The sequence below is a fragment of the Lepisma saccharinum genome, chromosome 13, assembly GCF_977018435.1.
Source record: "Lepisma saccharinum chromosome 13, izLepSacc3.1, whole genome shotgun sequence".
In the NCBI taxonomy this organism is placed as follows: domain Eukaryota; kingdom Metazoa; phylum Arthropoda; class Insecta; order Zygentoma; family Lepismatidae; genus Lepisma; species Lepisma saccharinum.
Window position 1 is genome coordinate 51,103,055 of NC_139241.1, and position 23,330 is coordinate 51,126,384.

Below are 23,330 nucleotides of genomic sequence, written 5' to 3' on the forward strand. Positions count from 1 at the left end.
ATCCTTCACCAATGACTAATATTTGCTTTGTGGTGCTGCTATTCTCCCGGGAGTACACTCCATGTCTGCATACTTTTAATTTTTCTGTAATGTTAAACAGCCACTTCCCTTCAACCAGAAGCTGCTTAACATTCAAGTTTCGAAGAACGTCGCACGGATATTGGAGCGACAGATCTTTTGTCGTTTTCTCTGTTGATCTTAGAAACGCTGGCGTGATTTCTTGTACCCCCTCCCTTTCCATGAATAGTGCTTGACGGACGGATACATTCACGAGTTCCGTGACGGCAAATTCTTATGAAAACAATCCTACCGTTAGTTTTTTGCATTGATTAGAGGAGGACTTAATTCTATTGTCGCTGTCCTTCTTTTTGTATCTTCGGAAAATTTCGAGGTTGACCATGGAACAGTCTGATGTTCTTCTTATGCTTTGCTTCTGTCTCGAGGTATTCTCCAGTTTCCTTGGAAGGGTTTTGAATTGGCGTTTGGAACAGTGGCGGAGTAACTTGCGTTGACCGCAGAGGGGAAGACCCAAGCCAAGGACTCGAATCTGTAGACTTTGGTGGTGAGGTCGTGCTTCAGAGGCGACAACAACATTGCTTACATATATATTCTTCTTCTGCTACTTCTTGCAAAGTAGCACTTCTGAGCTTATTCCTTCCATAGATTCCTCCTTCAACATCCCATATTCTTGTCTTCCGCCAAGTGTTGTTTCTTTCTTTCCTATCATAATTCCCCTTCCCTCTGTTACCATTCCCACTTTGTCCTGTCCTTCTGTAGACATTCCTCTATTCATATCTGTCTCCCTTCATTTTGTTCAAGTTCCTGTTCATTTAAAATATTCTCCATTTTGAAGATTCACATTTTAGATGCTTAGTCCGTAATTCCAATCTTTTTTCACTTTTCTGATTCTTAAAACAAAGCACATCATAAGTATTTCTGGCCCATGTTAGAACATAATACACGTTTTTCCTTTCTGGTAAATGCCAATATTGTCTGATCAAATCTACATCATTGGCGGCGATTGGGTTCCAACACCGGGGGGAAGGAGGGGCAAGGTGCCAAAACTGGGGGAAAGAAAGTATATTTCCCTTTGTAGACAAGGTTTAGCATAGTACTGTGACAAAAGTGGCGAAAAGTTGGGGGGGGGCACTACCTCCCCTCGTCCTCCCTATTCGCCGCCACTGAATCTACTTTATTCAGGGTATCTACTGACCTGCAAAACCTGGAATTAGCCTGGAATCTACTTTTGTACCTGGAAAAAGCCTGGAATTTAACCAGAAACCTGGATTTTTCTCAAAATTACAATTTTCACTACATATGTCCACTTCACTTAGGGGCTTATGTCTTGTGAGTACGTGGTGGCGACCACGGGGATACCTGAGCAGAGTCTGTCACTGCCTCCACTTGAATTTTGGGGGGAATGCTGCGATTCAAGGGATTTATTCATTAATTTTGAGAAAGTCAGTGAAGGCTTGGTCTTGGGTATGACCAAGTATATATGAGTATGAGTAAATTTTGTACAAATAAAGTAACTGGCCATTTCCCATCCAAGAAGAATATGCAGTAACGTAATTATATAAATTAACATATGCTTAGAATTTAAATTAATATTTTTTAGAACTTTTGTAGTTAAAACAAAATGTAAAGGGATATGAATTGTACCAAGTGAAATGTACCAAGGGATATGAATTATACGGCAGAACTCAGCTTGCTTTTGTTAGTTACTGGAAATTTTTCTCAACTGGCCTTCTGGTAGGGGTTATTAACAATAACAACTTTTCTTTGTTTAAGACGTGGAAAATAATATAAATAGACCTGGACAAACCTGGAAAAAACCTGGAATTTAAAAACAGACATTTAGTAGAAACCCTGTTATTCTACGTATCTTCTCATATATCCTATCATGAAATTAAATGCGAGGAAATCAAATTAGCTGAATAGATCCAGTAAAAAAGTTCGAATGCTTTGGAGGTGTTCAAGTTAAATCATACTCCCTCATCCTCACCACCCAAGCTCGCTCTCACCCTCACGACTCACCCTTACCTTCCCTCATTTTCACAAGTCTTCTGGAGGATGAGATCTGTCCTCATGAGGTGATCATCTCTGGTCTCGGGATGCTGTATCTTTGGACCATCTCTTTCCAAATTCTTCTCTTACTTCCTTTTACTTGCAGTACTGATTTCCTTTCTCTCTCGCTTTTCTCCCTATTTTCTCAGTCTTAGTTTCTTCTCTTCATCATTTCCGTTGCCTGTCTTCCTCTCTCTCTCGTCTGGTTTCCACATTTCTCTTCTCTCCCTCTCAATCTTGTCTGGCTTCCACATTTCTCTTGTCTGTCTTCCTCTAAGTTCTATTTCTCTTTTTCCTTCTGCCGGCCCCCGTGGCGGAGTGCTTAGCACATCGCGCTACGACGCCAGGAGTCCTGGGTTCGAATCCCGGCCGGGGCATGGATGTTTGTGAGTGTCCATTCATCATGTCATCCCCATCTTCGCAAATTAGCCAAAAGTGGCACAAAAAACGAAGTAAAATAAAGCAATTCAATCAATCTTTTTCCTTCTCTCCTCGTCTGACTTCCATATTTGTCTTCTCTCTCTCATTAATTTTTGTTCTCTCTTCGTTGCTTTTCTCATTCTCTGTACCTCATTTCGTTTACTCCGCGTCGATTTTCTCGCAACCCATTCAAGAGAAACCGAAGCTGCAAATTTTCTGCCAATCTCCAGAACACAAACGCTCTCCTGTCCGTCTACCTTTCATAACAGTCCCGCATGGATGGAAATTTCCGCCCTGAGGCTCCACACACACGACGGCGTGATACATCCACGGTTGTGGCAGCTTTTCGGCGACTCGCTTCGGTGCTCCATCACTGTCAAAAGCAAGGTTCTTTTGTTTCTGTTGGGGCTTCCACCCTCCGTGATTGCCCAAAATTTCTCAGCTCCAAGGATGCGGACACACAACTTTCACCTGATAATGACCCTGAGGATTATCTCTTCGGCTCCTTTGTCCACAGGCAGCGTCTGCCTTCCAGAGACTGCTGACTCACTCTGCATGCACAGATCTACGGGAGATATATACTCGTGTTTGTTCTTTATGATGGCAGGGGTACGCCAAACTGGACACGACAATCTTGCATTTCGGTTATCTCGTTGTGGGTTGCCAACCATTGCGTGGAAAATTGCTTGTATACAAGAGGTAACTTATTATGCAGCCGTAACATCAAGTACTGGTCATCTTTTCTTTACATATTTTTTACTCTTCACTTCCTTCTACGACTTTGTTTTTTTCCAGTCTTTTGTCATGCGTGGTCAGTGAGTGCAATCTTCACCAAGTGGGGGAGGAATTATTATTTTCGTTTTCCTTCAGCGCAGGATACATATCCCAATTACGTTGAATATACTGGGCTATCAGACGGTCATAGTCATGTTGCCGTAACGAGCAAAATTTCCCTTTCACGGTGCAAAATTTTCTTTTCTAGTTGCAAACATTTCCCTTTCCGAATGCAAAATTTGCCTTCCCGATTGCAAAATTTCCCTTTCCAGTTGCAAAATTTCCCTTTCCAGTTGCAAAATTTCCCTTTCCAGTTGCAAAATTTCCCTTTCCAGTTGCAAACATTTCCCTTTCCGAATGCAAAATTTCCCTTTTCAGTTGCAAATTTTCCTTTCCAGTTTTTTCAGCTTAAAAATTTCCCCTTTTTAAGTGCAGAATTTCCTACGGCTGAGCCGACCGATGACAATTCCAGTTGGAAATAACAAAAGCTGGTTACTGAGTCATAAAACTCATCACATCACATTCTATTAATGACATTATTCTCATGTAGCATTACAGCACTTTGTGACATTTTATGTGAACTTCTTTCAACCCCCAGGGATGCAAAAAGAAGAAGAAGAAATTTTGGAATGTTGCAAGCCGTTTTAAAGTATTGTAGTTGCACCGAAAAATCGGTGGATTATTTTAAGTGTCACTGCTTCATTTCATGCAAAACAACATTCTTGTCGTTTGGGTTAACCTGGAGAGGGAGAAATACGACGTAAAATATATACAAATACAGATATATATTTAATGCTCATTTGGCTGCCTCTGTATATGACCTGCTGTCCATTATTCTCTGTCATTTGCAATGAAAACAAGCCACTGCAGTGTCAGCATCGAGCAGCAGCAACACAGAAAGGTGGAGCACAAGAAAAACATCCACAACCCTCCCTCCCACAGCGACATTCATCCCTTTCCCAAGAACTCCGATATGAGCTCGGCATGATAATAATGCTGGTTTTGAAACTCCCATGAGTTTGCGAGCAAGAATTGGCAATGAATGGTTTCTTTTATTTGCGCATAGCGTTGACCACCAGGAAGTAACATGCTTTCACTGTCACGTTTGGGTGCAGCTCCTTCACTTGAGCTCTGCCATCTTGTCATCTGCTTCCCAGGAGGGTGGATCATTTGTGGGAAATATACATGGAATTCCTGTGCGGGACCCCAACGAAAAGGGTGAAAGAACCTTCGAAAAGGACAAATCTTGACAAATGAGTGGTTTCTCTTGGCCTCTCTCTAGCCACTCAAAATCTTTGGTGTCGACGAAGAACAAAGAAACTTCCTTTCCCGATGCAAAATTTCCCTTCATGATCACACAGAAAACGCCAATTATATTAGCGCCAAGACTTATGAAAACTCTTAAAATATATAAGCACCATGACTTAGGCTCCCTTGAAACGAAAGCATTTCCTTTAATATTTTTGCTAGCACAAATGCTACGTAAATGCTTCCAAAAATCTTATTACAGAAAGTACATTACACGGAAGAGTTTCACGTAAAATTTCGGTAAGCTTTTGCGATCACAACGTACGTCATCTATGGTGAGTACACGTGGTTTACAATTAAAATGAAGGTAAACATTAAAAAAACAAAAATTATTGCTTTCAAAAATGGCTACATATATAGCAGACAAGAGACATGGACATACGGGGGAGAGTTAATCGAGCGGGTTAAAAACTTCACATACCTGGGGGCAACACTCTCCATGACAGGGAGTTGGACACCCCACATAAGGGCAAGAAAAACTAAAACAAAATTTGCAATAGAACAAGTCATAAGGACAATGAATAAGGCACCTCAAATGCCTTTCCCGGTCATTCAAAACCTCTATTCATCAATAGTGTTAGGTACATTAAACTATGGAATAGAACTGTGGGGGTTAAGGGGGGACAACACAATAATTGGCATACAACCAGAATTTTATAAGAGAGTAATGGGCGTAAGCAGAGGCACGGCCAACTGTGGGATTCTTAAGGAACTGGGCCTGAACAGAGACGCGGTACAAGCACGGATGAGGGTTGTTAAATATTGGATGCGATTATCACAAGAGGGCCAAACTACGCTGAGGGGACAATGTTTGGAAATACAGACAAGAGAGGATAACGTTTACAGCTGGGGCCTGGAAGTGAAAAATCTCTTATATAATAGCGGAATGGGTTGGGTATGGGAAGAGGGAGGAAGGGGGGGGGGGGCATCTCAAAAGAAAATCAAATCACGGACAGGTTACTCGAAATAGACAGACAAGAAATAATAGCAGACTGCCAAACAAAGACCTCAATCAGGGAACAGCTAAGAGTAAGAGAATGGGGGAAAGCGAAATATATCCAGGTTGTGGGGAAAATGAAAGAGGCGCGCTAGCATGGTTCAGATTAGGGGGATGGAAACAACTAAGAAAGATAAACGAAGCAGGGGAAACGATATGTCCTTTGTGCGAGGGGGAGGAGACGGATAAGCATATCCTACTGAATTGCCCTTCTACACGTGACCTAAGGGACAAATGGATGACAAACTTAACAGGCAGGGAGATGATAGAAGTGGTAGACGACAGAATAAAGATAAAGGAAGCGGCGCAGCAAGTGGGGAAATACCTGGGGGAAGTAAGAGAACGGCGGGGGAAAGCTATTAGAGAAGGCAACGAAAGGAGTGATCATGCTCCAGACGAGCCATCTTTATAGTGTAAGTGTGTGTAAAGCAAAATGTATTCGTGTTTTGGTGAGAGTGCAGGAAAAGAGAAGTGCGGCGAGGAAGAAAGACTGGAAGAAGAACTGTTGGGGGAGGGGAAGAATGTGTATATAGGGGACAAAGTAAGAGACAGCTTAAACGAAACCTAAATGTAACAAAATAGTGTAGAAAAATCAAAAAAATATGTAGTGCGTACAGCCTATGGCTAGCACAAAAAGAAAATAAATCTAATCTAATCTAATCTAACAAAATATTCTTTCAAACGTGTACAGTAAAATACATAAAGCATGTATTTAAACAGCGCCATTGAGTTGTACCTAAAATCATTTAATAGGAAACCTTATTCCTCTTGGTTGAATAGTTATTGTGTTTTAAAAATGTGAAGTAGTACATTGTGTACATCTCACGCGGCCGCCATTACATCTGCACCCGTGACCTTAGAGGTCGCTTCTGAGTGGTTATGCTACGGAAATAGTCGGTTCTATCCTCGAGAAATGCAATGAAATATGCCATGGCATCTGAAATGCGATAAGATTTCTCACTTTACACGGTAGCATTTTGGTCATGGTGTAAATGTTAAGGGAGATGCTACGGAAAAGGCTTTCGTCTAAAGCGGGCCTTACACTAGCGACACTCTCCCATGCCAAGGTTTCAAATACCTTGGTGGATCTATAATAGAGGAAAATACACACGAGTATCTTCTATTTCGTCGTGTGACAACCAGGGGGACATAACTCCAATTTACAAATTTACAGGAGAGAGGAAATAATGTATTCTTATGCTCGCTTTAGACGAAAGCATTTTTCCTTAGCATTTTTCTTAACATTTATGACATGACCTAAAAACTACCGTGTGAAGTGAGGAATGTTATGGCATTTCAGATGCCATGGCATATTTCATGGCATTCCTCAAGGATAGGCTCGGTCCGTAGCATTTTTCGTAGCGTAACCAATCAGAAGCTACCTCTAGGTCACGAGTGCAGTTGTAATGGCGGCCGCGTGAGATGTAAACAACGTATCACTTCGCACTTTTAAACGGCAATAACTATTGAACCGAGAGGAATATCGCTTCGTATTAAATGGTTTTAGGTAGAGGAGAATGGCGCTGATTAAATACATACCCTACAACATTTACTGTACACGTATGGAAGAATATTTTAGCTCTTTCAATTGTAAACACCGAGCACACGCATTGACGGTGTAACTCGACGTGCCTTTCGTGCTGTATGTATTGTACATTGTAATTGAAACAGGTAACCAAAATGTTCCATAAAATGCTTTCGTGTAAAGTACTATTTCTCATAAGATTTTTGGAAGCATTTACGTAGCATTTATGCCAGCAAAGATGTTCAAGGAAATGCTTTCGTTTAAAGGCAGCTTTAGGAATGTCTTGTCAGAAGGGTCAGTAAATTGGAGATACGTAACTACCTTACTGCTAAATATCTTCAGAGGAGTTTATTTAAACAAAACTTATTTTTTTTTATTTTAGTTAAGTTTTTCTGGTTCTCATGTGACGATGTGCGCTTTGGTGTGAAATCTCAAGAAATTCCAAGGAGGCGGTGGAATAACCGCGAAAGGAATTAGAACGAAACTGTTTAAACGCGAAACCAAAATTCAAAACAGGAATAAGCGCGATAGGAACAACCGCAAAACAGATTAAGCGCGAATTTTCACATTCGCGCTTATTTCCTTTCGCGGTTGTTCTCTTGACCCATTCCAAGCGAATCTATTTTTTTTTTTTTTATTTGAACACGGATCATCTCTGCAACTATGCTTTGAGCTGACACCAGTTGCTCTAAGGTCTGAAGCAGGAAATTCAAGCATCTCGTCCTTCCGAGTCCTGTGAAGGCAAAATGCGAGATAACTGCCTTGCAACGGAATGGACGAAGCTTGTTTCTTCGCTCCAACCAGCCAAGACAGTTCGTAATCAGACGTGTTTGAGTGTGTGTGTGCGCGAGTTTACAGGAACCGTTCTATGCACCCGTGTCTGATATTTTGCCTTCTGTAGGGACCTCATGCATTGAAAGCATTGTTCAGTTGCGTTTGACACGTCCTTTCCCCTTGTACAAATATTTATTGTTGTGAATTTCGTTTCTCGCTCTACAAATGTGTATTGTTATTAATCTTATGTTTTGTTATGTAGTGTATGATTCTTGTGTTATTTAACATTTAGACATCACTGATAACGACACAGGATAGTGACTGACCTGTATGTACGTACATCTTGTAAGACCTGTTGCCATGGTAATTATGGATTGTGTTTTGATTGTTTTCTTCTTGCTCTCCAATGGAATTATGCAAATAAGTATTTAAGGAGTAAAATACACTTCTATTTCTTAGTGAAAACTTGACTTTGATTTTATTTGAACAACGGAAAAAAAATATATTTGCCCATACCCTGAGAGGCATCAAGTGAATGCTGCGAGTTCTTTGGTTAAATGAACGTGCCACGTTAAAATATGGAAGATGTCCTGAAAGTCGTTATTATGCTGAGGAAATATAGGCACTGCTAACTTTCAAAATAGGCAAGCAAAACAGGCACAGAAAAGCGCAAAATAGGCAGTAAAATTGATGGATATGAACAGATTTTTTTTTCATTTTTTCCCATATTAGGCACTCGGAAAGTGCCCTCTTGTGCAGCAAAAGTACGCCATTAGCAGTTTACACGCTTTAATGTGTTATTGGAGTCAACATATTTGTCAGTTGACACGTTTTGCGTTCTGTGTGTGAAAACTAAATGCGTGAAATCTATTTGACTCACCCCAAACGCATATTATTGCTGCACTGAAGTGAGTTTTTTGGCCTCTTATCAAGAATCCGTTTAATTCTGAAGCATTTCTGTACATCATGGTAACTACAAATTGCATCATATAATGCAAGTGAGTATTTTTTTCTCTTATCGAGCTGTACTTTGAAGATAGCATCCAATTTCACCTAATGGTTTGTCAGCAACTGTCAATTATATCTGGCACGTATCCGCCATTTTAGGCGAAATAGGATATCCCGTTTCGCCTAAACCGGTTGGAAATGAAATATTGCAAGTGAGGGATTAACGTAAACGCCAAACAATTCTGAACATGTGCCCAGTGGCGTGTCCAAGGGGGGGGGGGTGTTGGTGGGGGGTTGTAACCCCCCCTCCCTTTGGCCCAGTATTCCTAAAAAAAAGAACATCAAATGCATTAAAAGTAGTGTTGCCCACGGGACGAGACGGGACAGGCTTTTAAAAATTCGAGACGAGACGAGATTGACCATGCGTCATAAGACAAACGAATATTTTCGAGACGAGACAGCATTTTCACGAGACTCCACGAGACGAGACAGGCCAAAGTCTCGTCTCGTGGGCAACACTAATTAAAAGATGGCAAAATGAGGGCTGACTATTAAAAAAATGTATACCTAACCCCCTCCTTTCGAAAATTCTGGGCACGCCACTGTTGTGCCGATGTCACATGAGCCAAATAGTCAGGTCTCCTGTGTGTACCTAATCTTCAAGAACTACCAACTCTACGCTGGGAGGAACCAGGCAACGTCGACGTCTATAGTGTTTCCAAGGCAACAGATCCGGTTGCAGTAGCGCTTGCAGAGACGCTTTCACACAGGTAAAACAGCGCCAGCGAGAATGCAGGTGAAGCCAGGCCGGCTCGGTAGCTCAGTGGAAACACAATGGCACGGATTGCCAGAGCGAGTCCTGGTCGAGCCTGCATTTTTCGCTGAAAATGTCTACAAAGTAACACATTTACAAAAGGAGACATAACAACAATATAACATCCGCTTGCGAAGCGCTTATAAATTACAGTGAAGCACAACACAAGAACTTATAAATCTACTAAATGAACACAGTGTGATGCAGTATCAACACAAGTACAACTGTAGCTGTGCATCATTCGTTGCACCTCCAATATGATCGTACACCAACACGCCTAACGACACGGTGTGCATATATAGTTATCGTAGCTCAGTAATTTTCCACCACGTTTAGAAGTAAGAACATGCATTGGCATTGTTTCAGCAAATTCTTCACGGTAGCACTCATTGGAAACAACTGACACCAGTTATACGTTACTTACGTATATGTCGTGACGTCTGTACTTTTTCTTTTGGCTGGACCGATTACTGGACCAGATGTACAGTCACGGACAGTTCTGGATTGTAATGATCCCATATACTTTCAATGGAATTGTTACAATCCAGAAGTGTCCGTGACTGTACAACATCAAGAAGAGCTGACGATGAATTAACAAAACAGAGCACGTATCTCCGCGTTAAATTTCCCTTATTTGAAATATTTCCCTCTCAACCAGTTTAGGGGAAATGGGATTTGGCGAAAGAGGATATCCCGTTTCGCCTAAAATGGCGACCAGGTCATAAATCTCATTATTTTGTGCTGATAAACAATTAGGCGAAACGGTACTATACGATTTTAGCACACCAATTGACGCTTTTGTACACGAACCTCCCTGCATTTTCTTGATGATGCATTTAACCATTTGGTCTGAGCTTTTTGCATTTTTTATTTTAGCTGATGCATTTACTTTCTCGTGTGTACCCTTCTATACGATGAGACCGTGAATTGGCCACTCAATATAGCCATTGAGACGGACGTTAACAGCAATGACCTCTCGTGGAGGACATGTTGCACTTCCCCTGCATCGACTTTTCAGCATTTACAGCAATGTCCTCTCGCGAGGGACATATTGCATCATGGCGCTTCCTGTGTGGAACACGATAAGTCGACATCGTGGTATGTTTACTCGTGGAACACTGCGCCCACTCATGTTCTTCGGCCGTCAAAGGAAAGGAACAGAAAAGTGCTTCTAAGGTGGCAGATAACAAGCCATAAAATCACAGGGGAGAAGCATTCGGCCCTATTGTCAGCCGAAGAGATATATGGCCTCTATATTGAATGGCCAAAGATGCATGTGGGCTGTAATTTGAATCAAGCTGTCGGCTGAGGTGTCGAGTGAAATATTGAGCAAATGTTTTTGTTCTTCGATATCCTCTGCGACCTTCTGGAGTTCTGGACAGCGTGTCCTTGCATCAAATTTCAACCAGGGTTGGCATGTTTAAAACAACTTGTTTTAAACGTTTAAAAACACGATTTGTTTTTTTATAAATGTTTGAAACGTTTAAAACACAATATTTTAAACATTTTCATAGACTAATTTAAAACACATTTTGATACTTGATAGTTTGTGGTTGTTTGCGTGTTTACTGTGCACAGTTAACAATGAAACATACCGTAATGAGTACCCATGGTCCACGTTTAAAACACCTCCCTGTGTTTTCTTACAAGTGCTTAAAACCTTTTTAAAATTGAATAGTAGCTAAATGAATGAAGCAGTTCTTTAACATACTCCCAATATTTTGTTGAATTCACGATAAAATGTATTTCGGAAAACAGAGTAGCTACCACGTGGATGGAGTGGAGCCTGATAACTATGGATTAGTTGAACCTTCTTGAACAGTTTACATGCGAGATTTCAGAGTGACGTAAATAGCAATTTTAATTAGTTAATGAAGTGTTTTCTTTATAACTAGAATTGGATGATTGACAGATCCCTTATTAATCAATATTCTTAGAAAATTTTGGGCATTATTATGTTTTGATCGGTTTGTTTAAAACATGTTCTTTTGTTCTTAATTAGAACACTGTTTAAAACATTTAAAACTTGTTTAAAACAAATAAACCTGTTAGTTTTGTTTCTTTAAAAAAAAAAAAAAACGTAAATTTTGTCAACCTGATTACAACCAGCACTGCCTACAGTACAGAGATTTGACCGCAAATTTCTTCCTTTGCTTGCCCTTTTCCGCATACGTCTGAGTTATCCTTTTTTCCCCAACCTTATGTATGCTGGACATATGGGAGATGCTCTGGCCAGCCAAAATTTTTAACAGTGGCCTTCTACCATTTAAAAGGGACACTTCAGTTTCATATGCGGTGCTTTTGACCACGCGCGCTTTCTCGTCTTATAGATTTAACAGTAGATCTTTATTGGATTTTCCCCTATAATTATGAATCCGGTAAAAGAGGATCGAATTCATAGGCTTCGAGAAGGAGGAACAATGCAATAAAGAGCTTGGAAGGCAATTTGAATGAGTAAGATGACACATCTTTGGCGATGAAGAATGTAAATCACAAAAGGAAAGAAAATGCATCCACTTTTCACTCTACGTCTGCTGTGAACACATAGTTTTTTTAAGGAATATGCAAATGGAATATTGATGACGATGAAGTGGAAGTGAAGAAAAGAGATGAAATTGATAAAAAAAAACTGGAGTATTATACGCCGAAAATATACTACAATTGTAAATACCTTGTAGTATCATTTTTTTTCCTTTATAAAACCTTTGCATCAAACCTATGTAAAAGTATGTTTGTTTCATAATTATATTGTATTCTATTACCTATTAATCTTTTGTAAAATCGTGTTTTTTTGCCTATTATATTCTTACAAAAATAAAGATAAACAGTGTATCAAACTTTTGAAAACTCTCAACAGTTTTATTTATAGTATTGAAAAAAATATATACATACAAAAGAAAGAAGGAAACAATAAAATACAAGAAAATTAATTTTGAATTATGATGAAACAAACCCAATAGACCTAAATATTCAAACGCGGTCATTTTGACCGCGCGCGCCCTCTCACGTAAGATGTCGCCGTGCGCATTCTCCAGGGTTAAACATTTTGGTGTCCATTCTGAAACAAAAGAGGTTGAATTAGATTGATTTAGATGCTCCTGTGTAACTAAATGATTGGCGCTCTCGCGTTTGGTGCGAACTGTCCCGGATTCGATTCACGGAGGTGCGGAGCAGAGGCGTACACTGAGTCCAAGGTCTGGGCTATTTCACTATGTCACGTGGTCCTAGGCTATGAATAGAAATACATTTACCAACTCATAAGAAATCAGGTTGCCAACTCATATGAAATCAGGTTACCAACTCTCAAGAAATCACGTTGACCAACTCGTAAGAAATCACGTTGACCAACTCGTAAAAAATCACGTTGACCAACTCGTAGGAAATCACGTTGACCAACTCGTAGGAAATCACGTTGACCAACTCGTAGGAAATCACGTTGACCAACTCGTAGGAAATCAGGTTGACCAACTCGTAGGAAATCACGTTGACCAACTCGTAGGAAATCACGTTGACCAACTCGTAGGAAATCACGTTGACCAACTCGTAGGAAATCACGTTGACCAACTCGTAGGAAATCACGTTGACCAACTCGTAAGAAATCAGGTTGACCAACTCGTAGGAAATCACGTTGACCAACTCGTAGGAAATCACGTTGACCAACTCGTAGGAAATCACGTTGACCAACTCGTAGGAAATCACGTTGACCAACTCGTAGGAAATCACGTTGACCAACTCGTAGGAAATCACGTTGACCAACTCGTAAGAAATCAGGTTGACCAACTCGTAGGAAATCACGTTGACCAACTCGTAGGAAATCACGTTGACCAACTCGTAGGAAATCACGTTGACCAACTCGTAGGAAATCACGTTGACCAACTCGTAAGAAATCAGGTTGACCAACTCGTAGGAAATCACGTTGACCAACTCGTAGGAAATCACGTTGACCAACTCGTAGGAAATCACGTTGACCAACTCGTAGGAAATCACGTTGACCAACTCGTAAGAAATCAGGTTGACCAACTCGTAGGAAATCACGTTGACCAACTCGTAGGAAATCACGTTGACCAACTCGTAGGAAATCACGTTGACCAACTCGTAAGAAATCACGTTGACCAACTCGTAGGAAATCACGTTGACCAACTCGTAGGAAATCACGTTGACCAACTCGTAAGAAATCAGGTTGACCAACTCGTAGGAAATCACGTTGACCAACTCGTAGGAAATCACGTTGACCAACTCGTAGGAAATCACGTTGACCAACTCGTAGGAAATCACGTTGACCAACTCGTAGGAAATCACGTTGACCAACTCGTAGGAAATCACGTTGACCAACTCGTAGGAAATCACGTTGACCAACTCGTAGGAAATCACGTTGACCAACTCGTAGGAAATCACGTTGACCAACTCGTAGGAAATCACGTTGACCAACTCGTAGGAAATCACGTTGACCAACTCGTAGGAAATCACGTTGACCAACTCGTAGGAAATCACGTTGACCAACTCGTAGGAAATCACGTTGACCAACTCGTAGGAAATCACGTTGACCAACTCGTAAGAAATCAGGTTGACCAACTCGTAGGAAATCACGTTGACCAACTCGTAGGAAATCACGTTGACCAACTCGTAGGAAATCACGTTGACCAACTCGTAAGAAATCAGGTTGACCAACTCGTAGGAAATCACGTTGACCAACTCGTAGGAAATCACGTTGACCAACTCGTAGGAAATCACGTTGACCAACTCGTAGGAAATCACGTTGACCAACTCGTAAGAAATCAGGTTGACCAACTCGTAGGAAATCACGTTGACCAACTCGTAGGAAATCACGTTGACCAACTCGTAAGAAATCAGGTTGACCAACTCGTAGGAAATCACGTTGACCAACTCGTAGGAAATCACGTTGGCCAACTCGTAGGAAATCACGTTGGCCAACTCGTAGGAAATCACGTTGGCCAACTCGTAGGAAATCACGTTGGCCAACTCGTAGGAAATCAAGTTGACCAACTCGTAGGAAATCACGTTGACCAACTCGTAAGAAATCACGTTGACCAACTCGTAGGAAATCACGTTGACCAACTCGTAAGAAATCAGGTTGACCAACTCGTAGGAAATCAGGTTGCCAACTCCAGAATCAGCATCATCATCTCACTGATATGAATAATATTATTTACAATTTCTGATCCATTTTTCTCCTGTATTTTATTCTCTAAACTTCAGGCTTCGCAGATAGCCTAGAATATACGCTCCTGGTGCGAAGCTATTCCGATCTCGAAAGCCTGAAAACAGCGGCAATCGGACTCCATGCGCTGACCACGTGTCACCCAATGGAAAAGCCGCTTGGGCAGGCCCTGGACCCTCGAGGGCTGTTGCGCTATGGAGTATAGTTTCGGTTATTTTACGTCGCTTTTCTTCATTTTTGAATAATCGAGACGATGAGGATGAGTGATGATATGATAAACTTGATGAAAAAGACACAAAGAACACCCATAAGTCCTGTGTTCAGTTTTTGTTTCGCGATTAATCCGTTTCGCTGTTATTCCTTTCGCGTTTATTCCATTTCGCGTTTAAACCTTTCGCGCTTATTCCTTCGCGTTTATTCCGTTCGTGCTTATCCCTTTTCGCGTTTAAAATTTTTGCGCTTGTTCCATTTTGCTCTTATTCCTTTCGCGTTTAATCCTGTGTTAAGTTTCGCGGATGTGCTCTTTCGCGCTTAGTCCATTTCGCGCTTAATCCCTTTCTCGGTTATTCCCCGCCCCCTCGTGATTACCCAAAAGTAACATAAGGGCGGAGCAAAGCAATCATTTCAGAACATGACTCTTTGATTTCCACACCACCACACAGAAAACTTCCTACTGGAGCTCATTCTAATAACAACTACAAGTAAAAATAAAAATCTGGATGTACCACTTGGCAAGCGCTCCTTTAGACAAGACTCTTTGCCCAAGAAAGGCCATTGCAAGGAAGCAATGTACCGTATGTTCATTGTCGTCTTTGTTGGCGTTACGTAAACCATGCGAGGAATTTTAAAACGGAAACCTGTTCGAAATGGTAACTACCCGCTTTGCAGGACCTTATCAGCGAACGTCAGGTCCGGTATTCCGGTTCATATCGCAAAAGAAAAGACACGTTGCAAAAAAAAAAAAAAAATAAGGAAAAACTGGTTCGAACCAAGGACTCGTCGGGTTCAAGGAACAGCAATTTTCGGTCGGGCATTCACTTCTGCCAGCGACAACTGTGTGTGTGGAGACACTCATGGTAGAATCTGAGTCCCGGACCCAGTGGCGTAGCTATCGGGTGTCAAGGTGGGTTCTAGTCCCCCGTGAAGTAATCTCCTTCTGCCCACCCAAAATAAATTATCAGAATTATGTATAGTGGGAAAAGAATTACACACAATATAATTAAAATTGAGAAAGATGAAGTAAGTGACAGGTAGGGAGCGAAAGAGAAGCAGAAGAAGGGAATAGAGAATCGAGAGCGAAAGTCGGTAACAGAGAAGGGAAGTAGATAAAGGAGAAAAAGAGAGAAGCAAAGGATGGAAATAGAGAAGCAGAGGAAGAAAATATAGAAACAAAGAGAAACAGAGAAAGGAGAAAGAATGAGAAGCAGAGGATGGAAATGGAGAAAGGACAAAGAAAGAGAAGCAGAGGAAGGAAATAGAGAAAGGACAAAGAAAGAAGTAGAGGAAGGAGAGAGAGAAAGGAGAAGAAAAGAGAAGCAGAGAAAGGGAATAGAGAAAGGAGAAATAGAAGCAGAGGAAGAAAATAGAGAAAGAATGAGAAGCAGAGGAAGGAAATAGATAAAGAAAGAGAAGCAAAGGAAGGAAATATAGAAAGAAAGAGAAGCAGAGGAAGGAAATAGAGAAAGAAAGAGAAGCAGAGGAAGGAAATAGAGAAAGAAAGAGATGCAGAGGAAGGAAATAGAGAAAGAAAGAGAAGCAGAGGAAGGAAATAGAGAAAGAAAGAGAAGCAGAGGAAGGAAATAGAGAAAGAAAGAGAAGCAGAGGAAGGAAATAGAGAAAGAAAAAGAAGCAGAGCAAGGAAATAGTGAGAACGAAAGACAGTAGCAGAGAAGAAAAGTAGATAAAGGATAAAAAGAGAAGCAATGGATAGAAATAGAGAAGAGGAAGGAAATAGAGAAAGGAGAAAGAAAGAGAAGTAGAAGAAGGAAATGGAGAAAGAAAGATAAGCAGAGGAAGGAAATAGAGAAAGGAAGAGAAGCAGAGGAAGGAAATAAAGAAAGGAGAAAGTAAAAGAGAAGCAGAGGAGGGAATAGAGAAAGGAGAGAGAGGGAGAAGCAAAAGTTGAAATAGAAGAAGGAGGAAGTAAGAGTGCGTACGAGAGGGAAGAAATAGGGAATAGAGGAAAACAGAGAATCAGAAGAAGGAAATAGAGAAATCAAAGGATATTTACTTTTCATGCATTTTCTTGTTGATTTTTGTTCAGGATCAGAAAAAAAATATTTGAAACAGCAAATTAAAATTGTAAACCTTATTTTAAACATCAGTGTGGAAGAATTAAAAGAAGTATTTTAGTTTTGTATGGAAGTACTTTTCTAAAAAAAATGATACATTTTAACGAGTCGATTGGTATAATTGGTATAATTAATATAAAAATCAAATACATTTTAGCGCATATCTTATAAATTTGGACGTTAACTTCAGGCTATATCTTTTATGCACTACTTTTACGTTAATTAATACCTTTACTAATCTATGTGTATGGTCTAAAATTGTGCAAGAGTAATCAGTACATTCGCTTTCGCTTGCAAACGTCATAACTGACGTAAAAAAGTTCCATGCATGATGCTAACCTCTTTTGTCATATAACATAATGCTATCAATATTAATACAATTTTCCTTATATCAGTTCGTCCCATAACATTATGCGAATTGATGTACTGAAAATTCCATCTACTCATAAAAGAGTCCACCACTTTCGCCTTTTCATGAATGGCACGTGTTACTGCTTGATTATGTACTAATTGAATTTAATAACTATAGCTTCGTAGATAAGCCTTTTGTCGTAGAGGGAAAAGTGTGTCAAGTGGTTGTGTATGCGTGTAACATCTCTACATATTAATCAACTAAATGCATCACTCATCTCACTTTCTGTACAGATTCAGAAAATGAAAGTCCTTGAGGGTTTATGGATATCTTTTGACACAGTAAATACCAGTGAGGGGTAGTGGTGCATTTTACAAGTTACGCAACGAACTCTAAATGCATCGAATCAAGATTGATGCATTTACGATGCATCAATTAACACTGTTAACAAGGGCGTATTTAGGGGCGGGGGTCCGGACCAGGCACGTATCTAGAAAAATGTTTCGGGAGGGTCCGAAAAGTGTCTCAGGAATAATAATATTAATAATAATAATGTTTAAATTAAAATAATTATATGCAATCAAATTAATACTAATTACAACACATAAATTAACATTATATTATTATTACACGAATAGGTAAACAGACTATAAGAATAGATATAACAGCGCATATTCATTACGTACCTTACCTGTAGTTAAGATCGGAATAATTTACATAAAAAAACAAGTTCCCTGACAATGAAATTAATGTCAAATAGATGAATAATTTATTATTTTTCGAAAAACAAATATGATGTTACATGTAGTTGGAGAAAAGCAAGTTTCTGATTAATATTTTATATTATTTTGAGTAATAGTGTACATAAATCTTCTTTGTAATGTCATTCAAAGCCGTATGATCCCAATATAATCCTTGCCTTGTAAAAAGTTCAGAGGAAATTAATAACCATCGATTGTGCAAGAAATGGTAATATTTTCATTACTTAAGTAAGTCTTTCGGAGGGTCCGTACCCCTGGACCCCCCTAAATACGTCCTTCCTGTCCTTCAAAGCCGAATGATCCCAATATAATCCTTGTCTTTAAATAAGTTCAGAGGAAATTATACAACAAACGCTAAAGGAATATATTTATCATTATTTAATTAAAGTACTTGATAAATCTTTCGGGGGGAGGGTCCAGACCCCCTGGACCCCCCTAAATACGTCCTTGGTCCGAACCTTCCCTCCCCCGAAAAAGTTACCAAGGACTAAATTAAATAATGAAAATGTACTTGTTTAACTTTTAATGGTTGCATATTTCTTCTAACCTTATTGGAAAACAAGGATTATAGGGCTTGAAAGAACAGTATCAAAGAATATTTATGCACACTACTACTTATGATAATATGCATAGAATATTAATCAACTGAATCTAACATCCTTTTTTATTATTCAATAAATATCCAATTCTTATCTGTTTGTCATTAATTTACTTGCCAGAACAGTTGTTTCTCTACAAATTTTGATGATCTTAAGTACACGCAAGCTAGATAATGGATACGTGCTCTTATAACTCTATCCTCATACCGTAATTTTACCTATTCATGTAATAATAAAAATACAATATTAATTAATCTAGATATTTTAATTAATATTTAATTAGTTGAATTTAATTATTTTAATTTAAACATTTATATTACTATTGTTATATTTAAGATACTTGGTTCGAACCCCCTCCCCAGAAATATATTTCTACATAGAAATGATCGTGTCTCATCTTCTCCAATGATCATACGGACAGCTACTGAATGAAGAACTTGAATTTGAACATGAATTTATTTTTCTATATAAACCATACACATTGTTATTTGGAGAGTTCAGTACAGTTCACTTTTTCATTACAAAACAAAAAAAAAAAATAATTAAATACAAAATTTCTGTAATTCACAATCTACGTTTCGATGCATTTCTTGGGAGTATTTTGATGCATCAAAGGCAGTTTATGCACGTTAATATGTTACTGGAATCACAGTAATTTTACTTATTTGTGTTAATTGACAAATAATGGATTCTGTATTGATTACATAACATAAATGGGAGGCTATGCTTTGTTCACATATCAAAGCAATGATAAAGCATAACGCAAAACACATGTAAAAGTATAAACAAAAGATTTATATATTTAGTTTCTTATTCTACAGTGCACTGGTGTTATGTAAAATATTTTATGAAGTGTAAAACATAAATTAACAATGAATTAGTTCAGGATTAAAATTCCTTAAATCAAATAGAAAGTACTTTACATACTTTCAAATACCGTGGATCTCTCAATATATTAACTACTGTATTTGGTAAATGATGCGTGAACTCATGTGCGCAGCCTTAGACGAATCCAATATAGACGAAGCGGTCCATCTGGGATATCATATCTTTGAACGTGCAGGAAGAAATATGGTAAAGGGAGGGGGGAAGGGGAACAGGCCTGCAAAGACAGGGTGGTACAACGGGAAGTGTAAAGCGATGAAAAAGAAACTAGATCACGCGTTAAAAGGGTATAGATACGTAAATAGCTTGGAAACCAGAAACAATTATATATCGAGCAGAAAGGCGTATAATAACATTTTAACGGAAGAAAAGGGAACAGGGAAATTTTGAAGATATAAAAAACGCCGTAGCAGAAAAGAATATCACCGCTTTGTGGGGCATATTACGGAAATTACGGGGACAACTAAGAAAGATAAACGAAGCAGGGGAAACGATATGTCCTTTGTGCGATGGGGAGGAGACGGACAAGCATATCCTACTGAACTGCCCTTCTACACGTGACCTAAGGGACAAATGGATGAAAAACTTAACAGGGAGGGAGGTGATAGAAGTGGTAGACGACAGAATAAAGATAAAAGAAGCGGTGCAGCAAGTGGGGAAATACCTGGGGGAAGTAAGAGAACGGCGGGGGAAAGCTATTAGAGAAGGCAACGAAATGAGTGATCATGCTCCAGACGAGCCATCTTTATAGTGTAAGTGTGTGTAAAGCAAAATGTATGCGTGTTTTGGTGAGAGTGCAGGAAAAGAGAAGTGAGGAGAAAGACTGGAAGAAGAACTGTCGAGGGAGGGGAAGCTGTCTCTTACTTTGGGAAGCACACTGTCGTCGTGTCGACAGAAATATTCGATAAAATCTCACCACTACAAGCGGGCTTCAGGAAAGGGTACAGCACGTTAGACAACATATTCATATTACAAACTCTCGTACAGAGGAAAATAAAACAGAAGCGGGGGAAATTATACGCATGTTCCAACCCATTCCGCTATTATATAAGAGATTTTTCACTTCCAGGCCCCAGCTGTAAACGTTATCCTCACTTGTCTGTATTTCCAAACATTGTCCCCTCATCGTAGGGGGGGGAAGGGGGGCCACCACGCCAATGGAGTCAAGTCCTGCCGCTTTCCCCTTTTTCAGTTTCCTTTCTTTTGGGGGTGCCTCTCGATGGCGCAGTGGTAGCGTCGTCGCATTGTAATCAAGCGGTCCCGGGTTCGATCCCCGGTGGAGGCACAAGTGGTTCGATCCCACTTTAAACTGTACGTCCAGTTCCGATTAGCCTTACTGTGCATAAAGTGGAAGGGGATAGTTTGAGTTTATTTCTTGTACAAGTAAACGTTTTCAAGTTTAAGCTTGGAACTGTTAGCACATGGAAGTTTTTAAAAAATCATAGAGAGAAAGATTCACATATGTCAGTTTTGCACACAATTCACAATACTCTTTTTCGTATTTTAACTATCCTCTGTGATTTGTCAGGAACAGTGGCGGAACTATAGGGGGTGGTGAGAGGTGAGCACCCCTTCGCTCAACTAGTTCACCCCTTCTTACTAGTCTTACAGTAGAGAAAAAGTGTATATTTATATTAATTAATACTCTTCTAGCCATTTTATCGCCAAAGCTTTCAGAAATTGCAAAATAAGGGCCGAAGGGAACACCAGCAGAAAGCAAACTGCTTGAAAGATTGTCAAAAACAAAATTCGTTGTCAACGAAAGGCGGCACATTAGTTTTATTTATGAACCCACATTCCACCTTTCGCCGGAATACAGGCACCATACATGGCTCATTCTTTGTGTCTGTGCTGAGAGAAGGCAAAATTGAGGGTGTGGCGCCCCCAACCGCGTCTTCGACTTATCCATATGGCGGAGGAAATGAAAGCAAGAGGGTGGGCTGTTGGGGGGAAGAGGGGTCCCTGGGTCGACTTACCCTCTTTTGTTGGAAATTTGTCCACTGCTGAAGATGTGAAGTTGCTTTTATTTTTACTTCTTCAATGTCCTTTCCCGCCAGTGTTGCCACATGAAGGGAAATTTCCCTTTTGCAGGAAAATTCGGACCAAAATTCTAGCCAAAAGGGAAAAGGAAATTTCGATGAAAAATATCACAATTTCAGGGAAATTTTAAGACTTCTGACTCTACATTATTACAGTTTGTTAAGTTCCAGTTTCATATTCACATTTTAATTTTTTTCTGTTCCTTCTTTATTCTGCTCTCAACCCTGTATCTATTTATATTTCTTTTAAGTTTATTGTATGTCGCTATTCTGTATCTTCAGATAATTGTAACGATGAGAATTAACGATTTAATGGATTCCTGACCATGATTCAAACCTGGGATATCTGACCCGAAAGCGATCCCAGATAGCACATAATCTTGTGGCAAGCTTGCGGTAGCTTCCTTTTAGCTTGTCATGGCAGGCTCGACGTAAGCCTGATGCATGTGATAAGGATGCATTTTTTAAAAAATAAAACAATAGACTCACCCATTTAATATAACAATAGAGATACTTATTAAACATAAACAATAGTGACAAAATGAAATAAAACTGAAATACAGTGGAATGAATTCCAGTGTGAATAAAGCACCAAAGCTTTTATTTCATGCAGCGTACACTATGGCAGTGCAACTCAAATATAAAATAAACATAAGTTTTAGTAACATAAATAAGGATAACTTCCATTGTAATTAGTGAAAAAATGTGTTTTATTATCCTTCGAAAGATATGTGAATATTAAAGTTGCAACAAAGGTCAGAAAATAAAATGTGGTGAATAAAAGTGAAACTCCCATGATAAATATATTTATCCCAGACTATATAATCAGGAGCTAAGTACTGCAAAGAAAAATTTATTACCAGTGTATAGTTACAGATTGATTAGTTCATCGAACTGTTCAGCCTAACTATTGCCTATTTTGGGGGAGCACGAAAAGTTTTTATAAGCTGTGAAGTTACAAGCATGGGTGTTTGTTGTTAATTAGCCCCAATTGTTTCTAGTTTTGTTGTTATGCATATATAGAGATATATATAAATTTAGCTTAAGGATACACATTATGGCTTACTTCGAGCTTTGCATTCTGTAAGCTTGATGCAACTTCCACTTCTGGTAACTAGATTGCTTAATGCAAGCTTGCATCCAGCTAATAGCTTGCCATGGCAAGCTTGCTGCTAGCTACTTAGCTTGCCATGGTAAACTTCATTCATGCGGCAAGCTGTCTGTGCTATGTGGGATGAAGCTGACATGTATGTGAACTATTTGTGTAACATTTTTTTATTCATACGAACATGGAGCAACGGAAATTTCACTACTACTACTGCCACTGCTAATAATAATAATAATAATTATTATTATTATTATATTTGTTTAGGTGAAGGGAGAAAATGGTCCAAAAAGGGAAATTTTGCCCCTTGGAAAGGGAAATTGTGTCCTCAGATTGTGGCAACACTGTTTCCCGCGTGTTCAACTTCACAGAGAAGGGCGATTGAAGACTATTCTAGATTTGGCTGTTATCCGAAATACAGGGTGCGAAATCCTGGGTGGGAGAGGGGAAATTCCCCTCGCCAACAATCTTGGCTTCAAAATTTCCCCCAGC